This window comes from Rhinoderma darwinii, chromosome 9 (assembly GCF_050947455.1).
Source record: "Rhinoderma darwinii isolate aRhiDar2 chromosome 9, aRhiDar2.hap1, whole genome shotgun sequence".
NCBI classification, from domain to species: domain Eukaryota; kingdom Metazoa; phylum Chordata; class Amphibia; order Anura; family Rhinodermatidae; genus Rhinoderma; species Rhinoderma darwinii.
In genome coordinates, this window is record NC_134695.1 from 21,779,642 (window position 1) to 21,797,561 (window position 17,920).

The following is a 17,920-nucleotide window of genomic DNA, read 5'->3' on the forward strand; positions in this document are numbered from 1 at the left end:
ACATGTTCCTGTATATAGTACCTCAATAGTCCCTTTAAACATTTTCCCATGATGCATGTTAAGCTTTCTGGTCTACAGTTACCCAGGGAAGACCTAGAGCCCTTTTTGAAAATAGGCACCACGTTTGCCCTGCGCCAGTCCCTTGGCACTATACCAGTCACTAGACAATCTCTGCATATTATGGGGACCGAAATAACTGAACTAAGTACTTTAAGAACTCTAGGGTGTAACCCATCTGGTCCCGAACCCTTGTGCACATTTATTTTATTTAACTTAGCTTGGACCATATGTACATTCAGCCTAATAACGATATTAATTGATGTATTAGCAGCACTGCCACTGGCTACATCAGCTGCTCTTTCTTCTGTTGTTCATACAGAGCTAAAGAACACATTTAGTAACTGTGGATTTGTTTTGCTATCCTTGGCCACCTGCCTTTAATTTTGTATTTTTGATGATTTTATAAATTTTTTTGCAGATTTTATTGAGCTCTTTGTAATTTACAAAGGTTACAGATGTACCCTCAGATCTGTATTTTTCAAATGCCCTTTTTTTGTCATATATTGCCCTTTTTACAGAAGGTGTAAGCCATGTGGGATTTCATTTTAGTCGTTTATACTTGTTACCTATAGCAATCAATCTTGCACTATAATTATACAAACTGAATTTTAAGATCTGCCATTTATAATTTGTCCCATTATTTGACTGTAGTTCTTCACAGTCTATGTCATGAATTGCAGCCCTCATCCTGGGGAAATTGGCCTTCTTAAAATAAAGTGTTTTTGCCCTCCCAGTCTGTGTTTTTTTTCTTTACAGTATACACTACCGTTCAAAAGTTTAGGGTCACTTAGAAATTTCCTTATTTTTGAAAGAAAAACAGTTTTTTTCAATGAAGATAACATTAAATTAATCAGAAATACACTCTATACATTGTTAATGTGCTAAATGACTATTCTAGCTGCAAACGTCTGGTTTTTAATGCAATATCTACATAGGTGTATAGAGGCCCATTTCCAGCAACCATCACTCCAGTGTTCTAATGGTACATTATGTTTGCTAACTGTGTTAGAAGGCTAATGGATGATTAGAAAACACTTGAAAATCCTTGTGCAATTATGTTAGCACCGCTGTAAACAGTTTTGCTGTTTAGAGGAGCTATAAAACTGACCTTCCTTTGAGCTAGTTGAGAATCTGTGGGTTTGATTAAATTTGTGGGTTTGATTAAACTCTCAAAATGTCTAGAAAAAGAGAGCTTTCATGTGAAACTCAGTCTATTCTCGTTCTTAGAAATGAAGGCTATTCCATGCGAGAAATTGCCAAGAAACTGAAGATTTCCTACAACGGTGTGTACTACTCCCTTCAGAGGACAGCACAAACAGGCTCTAACCAGAGTAAAAAGAGAAGTGGGAGGCCCCGCTGCATAACTGAGCAACAAGACAAGTACATTAGGGTCTCTAGTTTGAGAAATAGACGCCTCACAGGTCCTCAACTGGCAGCTTCATTAAATAGTACCCGCAAAACGCCAGTGTCAACGTCTACAGTGAAGAGGCGAGTCCGGGATGCTGGCCTTCAGGGCAGAGTGGAAAAGAAAAAGCCATATCTGAGACTGACTAATAAAAGGAAAAGATTAATATGGGCAAAAGAACACAGACATTGGACAAAGGAAGATTGGAAAAAAGTGTTATGGACAGACGAATCGAAGTTTGAGGTGTTTGGATCACACAGAAGAACATTTGTGAGACGCAGAACTGAAAAGATGCTGGAAGAGTGCCTGACGCCATCTGTCAAGCATGGTGGAGGTAATGTGATTGTCTGGGGTTGCTTTGGTGCTGGTAAAGTGGGAGATTTGTACAAGGTAAAAGGGATTTTGAACAAGGAAGGCTATCACTCAATTTTGCAACGCCATGCCATACCCTGTGGACAGCGCTTTATTGGAGCCAATTTCATCCTACAACAGGACAATGACCCAAAGCACACCTCCAAATTATGCAAGAACTATTTAGGGAAGAAGAAGGCCCCAAAATGCAGGCAGCAAGCAATTTTTTTGTTTTAAATTGAGTAAAAAAAAAAAAGTCTATACTTACCCCGCTGGTGTGGTCATAGAGACGGCTCCTCAATCCCCTGGCTGTTCTCCGTGCAGCATAGCCTCCTGGAATAACGATTCATCACATGGTGTAGCGATCCCATGGGCTGCAGCGTTGTCACCGGCGGCCAGGCTGCATGGTGAAGGACGCCAGTGATTGTATGTATTGGCTTTTTTTTAGCTCTGTTTTCTGCAGCGGAGATGTGCACCACAATTTGGTACAGTTTTTTGGATGGCGCATCCGACGTGTATGAACATACCCTAAGGCCTCATGCACACGACCGTAGCCATATGCATGGACCGTGATTGCGGTGCGGACGGCCGTGGAGTGTCATCTGCAGGCCGACCACAAATCACGGACCGTGTACGCATAGATTTCAAGGAGCCCGGACCACAAACCTGGACCGTATAATGACTTGTTCTATCATTTTGCGGTCCAGGTTTAAGGCCAATGCACGGACTGTGGTGTGAATTGCGTTCGCAAAAACTTGTGCGTGTGCATGAGGCCTAATAGTCTCAGACTATGGCAACAAAGAACTATTATTTTTTTTTTTTTCAACAAATGGTTTTTATTTTGTATAAGTAGTAAAACATTAAAAAAAACTGTAAATTTGGTAGCGCCGTCATCACATTGACCTGCAGAATAAAGGTAAGAGTATGTTCACACGGCGACGCAAAGTACGTCTGAAATTACGGAGCTGTTACGGAGCTCCTGAATTTCAGATGTTTTTGCAAGTGCACGCGTTTTTTGCGGCGTTCATTACGGACGGAATTGGAGCTGTTTTTCAATGGAGTCAATGAAAAACGGCTCCAATTACGTCCCAAGAAGTGAAATGCACTTCTATGAGGCGGGCGTCTTTTTACGCGCCGTCTTTTGACAGAGACGCGTAAAATTACACCTCGTCTGAACAAAACATCGTAAAACCCATTGAAATCAATGGGCAGATGTTTTCAGATGTATTGGAGCTGTTTTTTCAGGCGTAATTCGAGGCGTTAAATGCCCGAATTACGTCTGAAAATAGGCCGTGTGAACATACCCTAACATGTCATATTTAGCACATGGTAAACGCTGTAAAAACTAAACCCAAAAATCAATGAAGAAATTGTATTTTTTACATTCCATGCCACAAAATATTTTTTTTTTACAACTCTCAGTATGTTATGTGGTAAATTAAATTGCGCAATTAGAAAATACAACTTGTCCCACAAGAAAAATTCTATGTCGACAGCAAAAAAAAAGTTATGGCTCATGGAAGGCGGGGAGGGAAAAAAAACCAAAAAACGTCTTGGTAATTAAGGGGTTTAACACTTGCTGTCCTGTTCCCCTGTCAATTACAGCTGTTTGCTAAAGGTCCCAGCAGCAGGATATTATGTGATCAGCTTATTTGTGGGGGACACTTCTAACCAAAAAAGGGATTGTCCAAAGCAGAAAACCGTGTCAACTAATAATGTACTGGAAATGTTTTATTTGCTTGCACATTTTCTCTGCATAGATATATTAATTATATATGTACATATATCTCAATGGACGTGTACCCATACCCATAGATGTGTGGCGTGTTAGGCCTTATTTACACGAACATGTTTCACGTCCGTGATATGCGTGTGAAAATCACGCGCGTTGCACGGACCTATGTAACTCAATGGGGCCGTTCAGACAGTCCGTGATTTTCACGCAGCGTGTGTCCGCTGCGTAAAACTCACGACATGTTCTATACTTGAGCGTGTTTTGCGCATCACGCACCCATTGAAGTCAATGGGTGCTTGAAAATCACGCGCAGCACACGGACGCACTTCCGTGTGCTGCCCGTGATTTGCGGAACAGTAGATCAAGAAATAAAGGGAAAAATAAAAGCACCTCCTTCATTTCTTTTTGTAAACCTCAAAACCGCGTGTCATAAGGATGCCATATGTGTGAAAATCACACAGACACGCACCAAACACTTATGACACACGGAACTGCAATGCGCAAAAAACGCAGCATTTCTTGCGCGCGCAAAACGCACATGTTCGTGTGAATTTCACCTAAATGAAAAACCCTTCAGCAGCAAAGGCTTCTAAGATCCACAAATGTTCATGTCTGAGGACTAGACACTCTGAGGCTGGATTCACACGAGCATGTTACGTCCGTAAAGGACGGAACGTATTTCGGCCGTAAGTCCCGGACTGAACACACAGCAGGGAGCCGGGATCCTAGCATCATAGTTATGTACGATGCTAGGAGTCCCTGCCTCGCTGCCGGACAACTGTCCCGTACTGTAATCATGTTTTCAGTACGGGACAGTAGTTCCACAGAGAGGCAGGGACTCCTAGCGTCGTACACAACTATGATGCTAGGAGCCCGGCAGTGTGTTCGGTCCGGGACTTGCGGCCGAAATACGTTCCGTCCTTTACGGACGTAACATGCTCATGTGAACCCAGCCTAACATTTAGCCCTGTAAAACAAAAAAATGGCTGAATTACAAACAACAAAAATCAGTGGGCACAGTGCTGCCAACATGTCAAGTGAACAATGCAGCATTGTTCATGAGCAGGGAGACTTTATGTAGTCAGCTTTGTTCTGTCCATGTGGATAAGTATAATGTTGTGGAAGCTTCTGGATGTACAGCATTAAGATATTTTCCTCTTTGTTTCCCATCATCCAATATGTCTGACTCTTCTTCCCCTAAGCTGTTCATAGGAGTGCGCAGTAAATACACTCCTTCCTTACTATTCCCCAATTCTCCTTCTCCCCATTCCCTCCCCCTTCCTCTGTATTCCTGATACTCTGACACGAATTCTGCCACTCCCAGCTGTCTATTTCTGCTGTCTCACCATCACGTGTGTCTATCTAATTTCCCGTAATTGTGACTCAGCTTGCTGTCACCTTAGAGAGTTCTTTGTCTTAAAGTGGCAGAGGCGAGACTGGCGCATAAGGGAGAGGCAGTGTGATTGTATTTGCCAGCTGTTGTATGGGATAAAAGGGAATGTTTTATTGTAAATGTTATAAAGCGAAAATATTAACTGGAAACATTTACCGTATTTTTGAGACTATAAGACGTACCCAGGTTTTAGACAACAGAAAATAGGAAAAAAAATATTTTTATATTTTACTACTTTTACAAAGAAATAACTATTTGTTTTAAAAGAAATTTGTTCTGGCTCACCACATTCTGAGAGCCATAAGGGTATATTCACACGGCCTATTTTCTGCCTTTTCTCGGGCCGTAAACGGCTAAAAAACGGCCGAAAGATCGGAAGCAGAACGTCTCCAAACATCTGCCCATTGATTGCAATGGGAAAAACGGCGATCTGTTCCGATGGGCCGTTTTTTTACGCGCCCGTTTTGAAAAACGGCCGCGGAAAAAAACGGCTGTGAAAGAGTAGTGCAGGTCACTTCTTGGGTCGTTTTTGGACCCGTTTTCCATTGGTGCTATAGAAAACCGCTCCAAAAGCGTCCGTAAAAACGCAGCGAAAAACGCTAGTGGCTTAAAAAAAATATCTGAAAATCAGGAGCTGTTTTCCCTTGAAAACAGCTCCGTATTTTCAGATGTTTTTAAGTTTGCGTGTGAACATACCCTAACTGTTATATTTTTTCATCGATTAAGCGGTGTGAGGGCTTATTTTTTTGCGGGACGCGATGTAGTTCTTATTGGCACCATATTTTTGGACATACAATTTTTTTTATCACTTTTTATTTCATTTTTTTAGCGCTAAGGTGACCAAAAAACAACTATTCTAGTGTTTTAATTTATTTATTTTTACGCTGTTCACCGTAGGAGTTAAATAATACTTTTACGGATGCAGTGATACCAATTTTTTATATTTTTTTACATTGTGCTTGGGGAAAATGGGAAAATGTTTTTTTTTAATTTTTAATATTTTTCAATTTTTTTTACACTCCTGAAACTTTATTTTTTTACACATTTTGTTAGTTCCTCTAGGGGTCTTGAACCAGCGATCACTGCAATACAGGATATGTCATAAATACATTTCCACAGGATATGTCATAAATGTCAGATAGATGCGGGCAGGGGTGAACCTAGCCTCTCTGCTGCCTGAGGCGAACTATCAAAAGACGCCCCCCCCCCCCCGCCCAATTCTATCTGAGTTTTTCTCATTACTAGCTTTACATAACAAACATGCAATATATAAATTTTTTAAATCGGAAAATATTTGTTGTTTTTTGTTAAAGTGCTGTTTGAAGTATAGAACAGATTTAAAGAATTCTTCGTACTGTATTACTTTAGTATCATAGATCAACAACGCAGCATTATCACTGAAAATGGTTTAACACATCTTCTTGCCAGGTGAAACTTCAAGGCCTGTTTTGAAGCGGCACGTCCTGGGCTGGTTTCTTTGCTCTACCTGCTGTATTGTAGTGGTCTCCCTGTGCTGGCTCGATGCCAGCGGTGGATTAATATGATCTTAGGCCCTGGGCTGTGCATAAGTTATCTGCCCACACCCTACACTTAAAGAGGCTCTGTCACCAGATTTTGCAACCCCTATCTCCTATTGCAGCAGATCGGCGCTGCAATGTAGAGAAGAGTAACGTTTTTAATTTTTAAAAAACAAGCATTTTTGGCCAAGTTATGACCATTTTTGTATTTATGCAAATGAGGCTTGCTAAAGTCCAACTGGGCGTGTTTAAAGTAAAAGTCCAACAGGGCATGTATAATGTGTTTTACATCTGGGCGTGTTTACTTCTTTTACTAGCTGGGCGTTCTGACGAGAAGTATCATCCACTTCTCTTCAGAACGCCCAGCTTCTGGCAGTGCACAGACACAGCGTGTTCTCGAGAGATCACGCTGTGTCGTCACTCACTTCCTGCCCCAGGTCCTGCATCGTGTCGGACGAGCGAGGACACATCGGCACCAGAGGCTACAGTTGATTCTGCAGCAGCATCAGCGTTTGCAGGTAAGTCGATGTAGCTACTTACCTGCAAACGCTGATGCTGCTGCAGAATCAACAGTAGCCTCTGGTGCCGATGTGGCCGACACGATGCAGGACCTGGGGCAGGAAGTGAGTGACGTCACAGCGTGATCTCTCGAGAAAACGCTGTGTGTCTGCACTGCCAGAAGCTGGGTGTTAACGAACAGAAGTGGATGATGCTGATTCGTCAGCATCATGCACTCCCATTCCTAACGCCCAGCAAGTAAAAGAAGTAAAAACGCCCCGATGTACACACACAATACACGCCCAGTTGTACTTTTACGGTAAACACACCCAGTTGTACTTTTGCAAGCCTCATTTGCATAAATACAAAAATGCTCATAACTTGGCCAAAAATGCTCGTTTTTTAAAAATAAAAACGTTACTGTAATCTACATTGCAGCGCCGATCTGCTGCAATAGCAGATAGGGGTTGCAAAATCTGGTGACAGAGCCTCTTTAAGGGTATGTGCACACGGTAGCAGGCTTTTACGTCTGAAATGACAGACTGTTTTCAGGAGAAAACAGCTGCCTCGTTTCAGACGTAAATGCTCCTCCTCGCATTTTGCGAGGCTTCTCTGACAGCCGTAAATTTTGAGCTGTGCTTCATTGAGTTCAATGAAGAACGGCTCAAATTACGACTGAAAGAAGTGCCCTGCATTTCTTTTGACGAGGCTGTATTTTTAGGTGTCGTCGTTTGACAGCTGTCAAACGACGACGCGTAAATGACAGGTTGTCTGCACAGTACGTCGGCAAACCCATTCAAATGAATGGGCAGATGTTTGCCGACGTATTGTAGCCCTATTTTCAGACTTTAAACGAGGCATAATACGCCTCGTTTACGTCTGAAAATAGGTCGTGTGAACCCAGCCTAAGGGTATGTTCACACGCTAGCTGTCATTTACGTGTGAAAAGACAGACTGTTTTCAAGAGAAAACAGCTGCCTCGTTTCACACATAAATGCTCCTCCTCGCATTTTGCGAGGCATCTGAGACGCTCGTAAATCTTGAGCTGTGCTTCATTGAGTTCAATGAAGAACAGCTCAAATTACGTGGTAAAGAAGTGTCCTGCACTTCTTTGCCGAGGCAGTCCATTTACGCGTCGTCGTTTGACAGCTGTCAAACGACGACGAGTAAATTACAGGTCGTCTGCACAATACGTCGGCAAACCCATTCAAATGAATGGGCAGATGTTTGCCGACGTATTGTAGCCCTATTTTCAGACGTAAAACGAGGCATAATACGCCTCGTTTACGTCTGAAAATAGGTCGTGTGAACCCAGCCTAAGGGTATGTTCACACGCTAGCTGTCATTTACGTGTGAAAAGACAGACTGTTTTCAAGAGAAAACAGCTGCCTCGTTTCACACATAAATGCTCCTCCTCGCATTTTGCGAGGCATCTGAGACGCTCGTAAATCTTGAGCTGTGCTTCATTGAGTTCAATGAAGAACAGCTCAAATTACGTGGCAAAGAAGTGTCCTGCACTTCTTTGCCGAGGCAGTCCATTTACGCGTCGTCGTTTGACAGCTGTCAAACGACGACGAGTAAATTACAGGTCGTCTGCACAATACGTCGGCAAACCCATTCAAATGAATGGGCAGATGTTTGCCGACGTATTGTAGCCCTATTTTCAGACGTAAAACGAGGCATAATACGCCTCGTTTACATCTGAAAATAGGTCGTGTGAACCCAGCCTCAGTCTCACCTACATGTCAAAGTACATCGCATGCCACTCTGCAGACTGTCTCTTAGCCTGATCATCTGCTGCCACACTCACACTTCCCCACAGCCCCCACCACAGTAATGTACATAGATTGTAAGACCAACATTACAAATAATACCCAATACTGTTACTGAATAATGCCTCCATACTCTTACTGAATAATACCCCCATACTGATACTGAATAATACCTCCATACTGTTACTGAATAATACTCCCATACTGTTACTGAATAATACTCCCATACTGTTACTGAATAATACCTCCATACTGTTACTGAATAATACCTTTATACTGTTACTGAATAATACCCCCATACTCTTACTGAATAATACCCCCATACTGATACTGAATAATACCTCCATACTGTTACTGAATAATACCTTTATACTGTTGCTGAATAATACCTTTATACTGTTACTGAATAATACCTCCATACTGATACTGAATAATACCTCCATACTGTTAGTGAATAATACCTTTATACTGTTACTGAATAATACCCCCATACTGTTACTGAATAATACCTCCATACTGTTACTGAATAATACCTTCATACTGTTACTGAATAATACCCCCATACTGTTACTATATAATACCTCCATACTGTTACTAAATAATACCTCCATACTGTTACTGAATAATACCTCCAAACTGTTACTGAATACCTTTATACTGTTACTGAATAATACCCCCATACTGTTACTGAATAATACCTCCATACTGTTACTAAATAATACCTTTATACTGTTACTGAATAATACCCCCATACTGTTACTGAATAATACCGCCATACTGTTGCTGAATAATACCTCCATACTGTTGCTGAATAATACCTCCATACTGTTACTGAATAATACCCCCATACTGTTACTGAATAATACCTCCATACTGTTACTGAATAATACCTCCATACTGTTACTGAATAATACCTCCATGCTGTTACTGAATAATACCTCCATACTGTTACTGAATAATACCTTTATACTGTTACTGAATAATACCTCCATACTGTTACTGAACAATAACTCCATACTGTTACTGAAAAAAACTACCAAACCATGATCACATATTACTACAACATAGTGTCAGAAAAAACCCACCATACTGTTAGTGAATAAAACACACTATATATAGACCAATATTACCACCATACAGTGACCTTATAGAGATAGATGCCAGTTATACACAAGATATCTGCAGACCATATAAGTGATTACAGTATAGTTATATCGAGTGACTCACAGGTGACGTCTTCTCAGATTGAAGTCGCTCACTTTCACCTTTTCTTCTTTATCCAGCCAAGACCGCAATGACAACTTCTCCCGGACACGATTTCCTATGCCCTGCAGAATATGACACAGATATCTTTGACTCCTTGCTTTTCTAGCGCACTTCCTAACTATTCCCTACCTCTACACAAACTCCCTATACATACTATACTAGGTGCCCCACACAGGAATAGTACACACACCCTTTTGTTCCCCCAAAGGCCCCACACAGTAAGTGCTACTTTTGTTCCCCTACACAGTGTTAGTGTCCCCTTTATAACTTACTCAGTGATAGAGCCACTTTTAGGGCCCTCACCCAGTAATAGAATTCCCACTCAGTACTAATACCCCTTTATGTCCCCACAGAAATAATGTCTCCACTCAGTAGTAATGCGGCCTTTTATGCCCCCATTCAGTACTAATGCCACTTTTTCTGCCACACTCAAATGCCTGCTTTATGCCCCCACAATAAGGATGTCCCCTTTTGTATGCCACTTTTTTATGCCCCCTTTTTATTACCTAATAGACTTATGAATTTTAAATGAGTTCCGTGGCCCGTGGATGGCATGATGCAGTGATGTCATCGTGGTGGGCAGTTGACGTCATCAGCATGCTCCCGATCTCTTGTAGGCCTCAGGTCTAAACCAGGCTGTGGCCTACAAGATCAAATGGCGGAGCAGGGAGCCAATGGCCAGGGGTTGGCTGGCAAATTTTAGTCTGCGGGGCAAGCACACAGCACTGGCCCAAGAGTATTCTGGGGGCAATTGGCGAGTTTGCCCCCCTAACACCGCTGCGGAAGAACTCTGCTACCTGTCAATGGAAAAATCATCCACCAGGAGGAAAAATGTTTCTTGATGGCGGAGTACTAGAAAGGCTGACCTGGGAATTAGACTTTCTTGTACTGCACCATGGGGAAACATTTTTCCCTCTGGCGGATGACTTTTCAGTTGACAGGAAGCAGTTACATGAAGGGGAATTATTTTTCCTTGACCTCTAGTTTCTATTGTGGCAAATATACGTTTTTTTTATTTTTATACTGCTTTTTTATGGTAGGTTCCGCTGGAGTCTTTAGACTATGTCGTAGATTCATTGGACTACTTCGATGATCTACTTTTTAAAAGAAAATAAAATGGTGAAAGAGAGTTGCATGGGGGAGTTTAGGTTTCAATAAAAAAGTTTTTCTTATGTCTGTTTTTTTTAATACTTTATTATGGCCTTAGTAATGGCTGCTGTCTGATTGAGAGCGTCCATTACTAAGAAGGGGCTTAGTGTTAGCCAGTAAAAAGGCTATCACTAACCCCTATTAAACCGGTTCTCACTGCCACGAGGGGAGTACGATCCAGTACCCGACCATTTGAAGCGACGGTAAGGCAGCAGGGTGGCCACAGGCTCGTTTTACCAGGCTGGGAAGGGATAAAAAACGTGGCCCTTCCCACACTGGTGATGCTAGGCTGCAGCTGCTTTATTGTATCTGGCTGGTTATGAAAAATAATAGAAAAAAAATTACGTGAGATCCCCTCCATTTTTCATAACCAGCCAGATACAATAAAGCAACAGCAGCCTAGCATTACAAGGCTGGGAAGGGCCATGGTTTTTGGCCATTCCCAGCCTGATATTACCAGCCTGAGGCCACCCCAGTACCCGCTCTTCTCTTCAGACGGTCGGGTGCTGGATCGTACCCAGCTCTTCCCTATACTCCTGGTGGCGGTGGGTACCGGGGTAATAATAGGGGTTAGTGATAGCCTTATTACTGGCTAACACTAAGCCCCTTCTTAATAATGGACGCTCTCAATCAGACAGCTGCCATTACTAAGGCGGTAATGAAGTATTAAAAAACAGAGACATAAAGAAATTTATTTTATTGAAATTACAACTCTTCCACACAATCCACTTTAACCATTTTATTAAAAAAATAAAAATAAAGCTTAAATCAGCGAAGTAGTCCAACGAATCTACGACGTAGTCCATATGGTCCAGCGGAACCTGCAAAACAAAAATTAGCAGTATGAAAAATAAAAATAAAGATGTCTGCCCCAACAGACGTACAAACATATGAATAAATAGATACCTTCCGAAACATATTAAAATAATTAGAAAAATTAGGCCCATAAAATAAAACATATCAAATTAAAAAACAAAAAAATTATAACACCTTTCTTTTAAAGAGAACCTTTCACCTCCCCATAAATGTGCAGCTGAGTTCAGCATGTAATGGGGAGGGCTGCACAAACTCTGGGGCACTTTACATTTTTTTTCCTAGCCTCCTTCGTTATTTAGATATCAGTGCTGTAATATTTGGCGCCCGATATTTAAATAACCCCATGAACTGTCAATGGGGAGGTAATTGACAAGGGGGAGTGTAACATCGCTGTGACACTGTCCAATCAGCTACGTTACAGCAAGAGCTGGAGAGAGTGCGCGCAGCTCCGCCACCACTAAGGAACACAAGAGGAGAAGAAGAGTGAATTCTTCTTCTTCTTCTGTTTCATGGCATCGGAGCTGTGCGCGCACGCACGCTCTCACTCTTTAGCTCTCGGCAGACATGGACGACAAGACTGATCTCTCACCTGAGATCACAGTCTTGTACTTGCCTGCCAAGAACTGAAGAGTGAGAGCGTGCGTGCGCACATGATCTCCTCTCTCCAGCTCTTGCTGTTGACATTGTCCGTAGCGGATTGGGCAGTGTCACAGCGATGTTACACGTCCCCTTGCCAATTACCGCCCCATTGGCAGTTCATGGGGTTATTTAAATATCGGGCGCCAAATATTACAGCACCGATATCTAAGTAAGGAAAGAGGGTAGGAAAAAAAATATAAAGTGCCCCAGAGTTTGTGCAGCCCTCCCCATTACATGCTGCACTCAAATGCAAATCTGTGGGCAGGTGAAAGATTCTCTTTAAAGTGTAACAACTTTTTAAAAAACTTTTGACATGTCAGAAGTTTTGATCAGTGAGGTCCGAACACTGAGACCCCCACTAGTCACTAAAACGAAGCAGCAGAAGTGCTTGGGTGAGCAGTGTGCCGCTTCAATTCTGTTTGGCTTTCCTTGGAGCAGTGTACGGGCTCAATAGAAAGTCTAGGAGTCCGTACACCGCTCACTCGGCTGAAAGTCGATCATAAATGAAGCGGCACAGCGCTCACCCGAGCACTTCTATTGCTTCGTTTTAGCGATCAGTGGGGGTCTCAGTGCTCGGTCCCCCACCGATGAAAACTTCGGACATGTCACTATGATATATAAAGATATCTATTAGGCCTCATTTACACGAACGTGATATACGTCCGTGCGACGCGCGTGCTTTTCATGCGGGTCGAACGGACCTATACAAGTCTATGGGGGCATGCAGACAGTCCGTGAGTTTTGCTCAGCGTGAGTGCGCTGAAAAAAACTCACGACATGTTCTAAATTTCTGCGTTTTTCGCGCATCACGCACCCATTGAAGTCATTCGCGCAAGAGCTGTCAAACTCTGAATGTAAACAGAAAAGCACCACGTGCTTTTCTGTTAACAAACATCCAAACAGAGTGTCTTAGAGATGAGCGAACCCGGACAACCGAACCGAACTTCACCGGGTTCGGCTGAACTCGTTTTGACCAAACCCGGCAAAAAAATTTCCGGTACGCGACGTCAGGAGATAGTCACTGTCCAGGGTGCTGAAAGAGTTAAACTGGTTCAGCACCCTGGACAGTGACTTCCGATCACAATATACATGAACGTGTAAAAAAAAAAAAGAGAAGTTCTGACTTACCGAGAACTCCCTGCTTCTTCCTCCAGTCTGACCTCCCGGGATGACGATTCAGTCCAAGTGACAGCTGCAGCCAATCACAGGCCAAGCAGAGGCTGCAGCCAATCACAGGCTGCAGCGGTCACATGGACTGCCGCGTCATCCAGGGAGGTGGGGCCGGATGTCAAGAGAGGGACGCGTCACCAAGGCAACGGCCGGGAAACCAGACTGGAGGAAGCAGGAAGTTCTTGGTAAGTATGAACGGCTTTTTTTTTATTCACAGGTTGCTGTATATTGTGATCGGAATTCACTGTCGAGGGTGCTTTAAGAGTTACTGCCGATCAGTTAACTCTTTCAGCACCCTGGACAGTGACTATTTCCTGACGTCGCCTAGCCTCAACTCTATGATGGCGGCTGCGCGAATATCACGCAGCCGCGCATCATACACTGATGACACATGGAGCTGTCAAGTGCCTTTTGCGCACGCAAAACGCTGCGTTTTTTTGCGTGCGCAAAACGCACACGCTCGTGTAAATGAGGCCTAAGGGTATGTGCACACGATGAGAGGCTTTTACGTCTGAAAAGACAGACTTTTCAGGAGAAAACAGCTGCCTCGTTTCAGCCGTAAAAGCTCCTCCTCGTATTATGCGAGGCGTCTGTGACGCTCGTAAATCTTGAGCTGCTCTTCATTGAGTTCAATGAAGAACGGCTCAAATTACATTGCAAAGAAGTGCCCTGCACTTCTTTGCCGAGGCAGTCAATTTACGCGTCGTCGTTTGACAGCTGTCAAACGACGACGCGTAAATTACAGGTCGTCTGCACAGTACGTCGGCAAACCCATTCCAATGAATGGGCAGATGTTTGCAGATGTATTGTAGCCCTATTTTCAGGCGTAAATCGAGGCATAATACGCCTCGTTTACGCCTGAAAATAGGTCGTGTGAACCCAGCCTTAATGCGATTGGTGCAAGTTTTAATTACTTTTTATTGAAAATGATTTGCACTTTTTGAGATACAGCTGCTTTGTATCCTGTATCCATTAGGTCGCCTATTACCGATCATATCTAAGTTATGAACTTAGATGTGATCGGTAACAGCTCGATCCTGCAGGACTCGCTGACACTGAATCAGTCAGTCCCGCTGACCTGACGGATACAGGATACAGCGCTATATACATTATATAATATATTTATTTTAATTAGCGGGGGCAGGTTTATGGGGAAGGATTAGGGCCTGTTCACATCAGCGTTGGCTTTCCGTTCCGGGGTTCCATGGAAGGTTTCCGTCGGGTGAACCCCGTAACGGAATGTCAAACTGAAACCACAGCTTCCGTTTCAGTCACCATTGAAATCAATGGTGACGGAAACATTGCTAATGGTTTCTGTTCGTCACCATTCGTTTCCGTTTTTGTGATGGAATCAATAGCGCAGTCGACTGCGCTAATGGTGACGGAAACGGAAGCTGTGGTTTCAGTTTGACATTCCGTTGCGGGGTTACCTCCGACGGAACCCCAGAACGGAAAGCCAACGCTGATGTGAACAGGCCCTAAGGCTTCTTTCACACTAGCATTAATATACGTTTACCTCTTCCGTCAGAGGAAGAGAGGATCGATACGTTAAACGGAAAGCAACGGCTAAATTAGAATTACCATTGCTTTCAATGGTAATTCTTTTGTATCAGTTGCTTTCCGTTTGTCTCCGTTCGCTAAGTTTCACGTTTTTTTAAAGGAAACAAAAGTTCAGTCTGCAGAACTTTTATTTCCGTTCAAAAGAACGGAAACCTAGCGAACGGAGACAAACTGAAAGCAACTGATACAAAAGAATTACTGTTGAAAGCAATGGTAATTCTAATGGAGCCGTTGCTTTCAGTTTAACGTATCAATCCTCTCTTCATCTGACGGAAGAGAGGTAAACGTATAATAATGCTAGTGTGAACAAAGCCCAATACAAGTAAGATATTAATAATATAAAAAAAAAAAAAAGAAACAACCCAGTCGGGCTTTGAACCAACAGCCTTCCATATGTAAGGCAGACAAGCTGACCACTACACTATAGAAGCCATCATAGTCAATGCATGTTAAACTATAGTAGTTGAGGGTTTATTCACTAATGACAGGCACTATCAGTCTATCCTGTCTGTCTGCTGCGTGTGGGTGGTGACTGGTCAGAGACTCAGTCAGACTGGCGGCTGCTGCTGCTGCCGCACTGGGACTGACTGTGAGACTCACCAGTCACAGCCCCGCTTGTAGCTTTCCCACGCTAATTAAGCACAGGAAAGCTACAAAGCCACAGGAAAGCTACAAAGCCAGGAGTATACTGGAAGGGGGGAGGGGTCTGGGCAGTTTACTGACAGCAGAGGGCTCTATAGGGGGGAATTATCCCCCCACCATAGAGCCCTGACTAGTTACTATACTGAAAGGTTAGGGGTGTCTGAGCATCTGACTGACTGCTCTAAAGGGGGGGCAGAATCCCCCCCTATAGAGCGCTCTGCAGTAAGTCAGACGCTCAGACCCTCCCCCACCCACACTAATCCTTCCATTATAGTGATGTGAGGGCTCTATGGGCAGCAGCCTAGAATTACCTGGGTGGGAAGGCCCATTGTTTTTGGGCTTTCTTAGCCTAATAATACCAGCCTGTGGCTGCTCCAGTACCCAACCATCACTTCAGATGAAAAAATATATTTTATTTAAGTAAACCCCCCCACAACCCTCGTAAACCATTTTATTGAGAATAAAAATGCTGTCATCAAAGTAGTTCTCAAATCGAACATAGTCAAACGACCAAAGCTGAAAAAAACACAAAAAAAACAACACATTAGTAATACTAATAACTAAAAAAGCAAAACCATTACATACGTACCTTCCTGGGTCTATGACTCATGTAGAGTAAACACTACAACTAATTTCATTGTAAAAAATCCAAAGTATAATACAGTAGCAGCAGAGTGGATGATATTTGAACAAATCTCATCTACACGCTGCATGAAAAAAATCGTTCATAAATTTACCTTCTTACTCATGATCGCAGGCATAACACCTCCAGGCAGGATGCAGACAAAACACAATGCTGCATAAAGGGAGATCTCACAGGTGCAATATACTGATGAAACACCCACTCTCATGCCCATTATCCAAGAGGGGGGTGGCTGCTTAGTATTATCATTGCACAAATGTAGCTTTTATCAGTGCACCATGCTGGCTTACAGCATATTAGTCACACCCATAATATTAGACAAGGCGGACTGCCCAGCACCTTCCAATATACTGACAAACCATTGCTGTTAACATGCACTATATGTCCCAGCATGCTCTTCTTTGTGGACATGATAAGCGAGGGGAGTGATTAGCCACAGAGGCGTAGCTAAAAGCTCATGGGCCCTGGTGCAAAAGTTCAGCTTAGGCCCCCTCCCGCCCAGGTCACAGAAACTCCCATTCACATGCATGGCATACGGATTGTCATCGGATTCTAAGCGTATTTTAGCGTGGAATCTGTGCTGAATCCTCGTCAATTCCGACACATTTAAACAGGGCCATAGAGTGAGTTCATAAAAACTTTCCTGCAGATTTTTCTGGGGATTTGCACACTTGTATGGTAATATCATAAGTAGCAAGAAAATACGGGTATAATAAGCGCTGCAAGGGGAAGCCAGTATTTTTCCGTGGATTCATTTAAATGATTACTTTATTGCTAACTAGCTGTGCCCGCGACTTCATACGCGCAGACCACTGAAAAACGTACCGATTACGTTTTTTTATAAGTATACTCCTAGCCTTGGACCATACTCAAAACAAAGTGAAAAAAAAAACAAAGACCATAAACAAACTTCAATAAAAAATAGTTTTCTTTCAGTAGTCAGGTTCACTACAACAATGTTTCCCTATAAACAATGTTAGCAGTAGAACCACCAGGGATGTTTGCATAAAGATTGGTGGAGTTGCTAATACGGGAGAGAGCCACATAGAGCTGGCCGTGAGCAAAGCAGCTGGCACTGCGGTCCACGCCCGCAATGCGCAGTATTTGGCCCTGCGCTTTGATGATGGTCATAGCACAACATAAGCTGACCGGAAACTATACACGTTTAAAACTGAAGGGAAAATTATTTGGAATGAGGGGGATTCGGGGGATAAATACGCTATCAACTGCGCCGCAACCTGTTAAAATCTCAGCTTCTATCACGTTTTGTTGTAGATTTGTGATTATTAGCCGGATGCCGTTAC